This window comes from Ruditapes philippinarum, unplaced genomic scaffold, assembly GCF_026571515.1.
Source record: "Ruditapes philippinarum isolate M1 unplaced genomic scaffold, ASM2657151v2 ctg3862_1_1_1_1, whole genome shotgun sequence".
NCBI classification, from domain to species: Eukaryota; Metazoa; Mollusca; class Bivalvia; order Venerida; family Veneridae; genus Ruditapes; species Ruditapes philippinarum.
Genome location: NW_026858771.1, coordinates 11,271 through 13,003, shown reverse-complemented (window position 1 = coordinate 13,003; position 1,733 = coordinate 11,271). Strand labels below are relative to the sequence as shown.

At 31.1% G+C, this 1,733-nt stretch overlaps 1 non-coding gene across 1 annotated transcript; it reads right to left on the bottom strand.

Moving 5' to 3' along the window:
- Positions 1 to 977: 977 nt before the first annotated feature.
- On the bottom strand, positions 978 to 1,060 carry Trnal-uaa (transfer RNA leucine (anticodon UAA)). Its single transcript has one exon. It is a non-coding gene; the product is annotated as a tRNA-Leu (tRNA).
- Between the last annotated feature and the right edge of the window lie 673 nt (positions 1,061 to 1,733).

Here is a 1,733-nt window from a genome sequence, read left to right as displayed (position 1 = left end):
AACATACCTTTTGATCCTTAATTCAAAATAATAAATAAATAATGTGCAGAAACTAATATCACATGGAGAGATGCCAATAAGGTTTGTGTTGGTTTGATTAATGACCATTGTTTTTCTGATAAAATAAACATTACAATATTTCACGATCATATTTACTACATCACCCCGTTCATCATGTTTTTTTTTATAAAGCAACAGCTATATAAATATGAAATGCACCATGTGTGATGACCGTATAAGATACATGTATATAAAGATATGTGATGACAGCAGCAGAGAAAGTATTGATTCTTATGTCAATTATGATAAATCATACATTTCCAGTGAATTGGAGAGTTATAAGGAAATATAGAAAATAATAATCATTAATAAGAAGAGATTCAAGAAACGCCCAAAATGAATACAATTTATATATAGACCTTTTTACGACGCGGTCCGTTGCTATGAAAAATCGACCGGAAGTAGTATTTCCCCGCACACGCGCAATCTGCGTAGGGCAACAAAAAGCATAGTCTAAGATTGCCATAAAAAGGCTTGGAAAATGAAATTGTTTAAGAATTCCCCTTTACGGTGGGCCCGCTTATGGTCACGGACCTGACATTGAGATTTTTTTTAAGAAAATGTGGAATTATATCTTTTATTCAAATGGGAGTCATCTAAATTGTTGTTGAAATAGTTCATGAAAAACATAAAAGAAATTTTATAACATATGAAATCGAGGTTAATTAGCATTCTGAAAATAGTCAGAACAGGCACGGTGATAATGCATTTTTAGTGTTCAGTTTACCTGATTTTATCCTTTATTTGACTGTGCAAAACAGATAATTTTTAAGTCACATCAATGATTGTCTATTTACAGACATATCTGACAAAACATAACAAATACTCATAGCTATTATCAATATTTAAAAATCACAACTGTCACAAAAATGATATTTAAAATGTTTTTAATTTGCAATTAAAGATAGCTAAAAGTTTAGTACGGGTGGGGTTCGAACCCACGCGGACATTCGTCCATTGGAACTTAAGTCCAACGCCTTAACCACTCGGCCACCGTACTTCATATTTTATATTATTTTAGAATTTTTGTAATATCATGTAATACAGGTGTAATAAAATTTAATCTTTAACACCCTGCTGTTTAAATTTAAATTACGGATAAAATTACGGATGCCTTAAACAGACGTCTTTTGTATGCGCCTTTTGATCATTGGATTATTAGTCCTGCATATTTATTATCCTCTGTTATAAAAATATTGACGTTTTTTTCTTGAGTACTTACCGCTTTCGAGTCATCCCAAAATTACTGTTTTCTGGTTGATATATAACATGGAATCACGACTATTAAAGCCTTAAAGTATCATACACTGTTGTCAATTTTAATGCGCTTTTGCCCTACGCAGAATGCGCATGCGCGAAATACAACATTGGTTGCTTTGGAAGAATCGTATTGTAAAAATGTCTATATTACACCAATTTGCTAGAAGGGAAAGGTTATGTGCCCAATATAAATAAATAATATGCCGGTCTTTGTAAACAATAGGTAAAAGAAGAAACAAAAAAGCATAGAGAAATTTCGCTGCTTCTGTAAAAATGACAAAAATACTACTCTAACGTTTTGGAAAAAAAGTTATAAATGTTGGATTTCAAATTTATGGTTTTTAAGATATTCTAACTGAAGGGTTTAATCAATGTCATTCAAAAAGATATTTGTGAAATAACATATTGATATA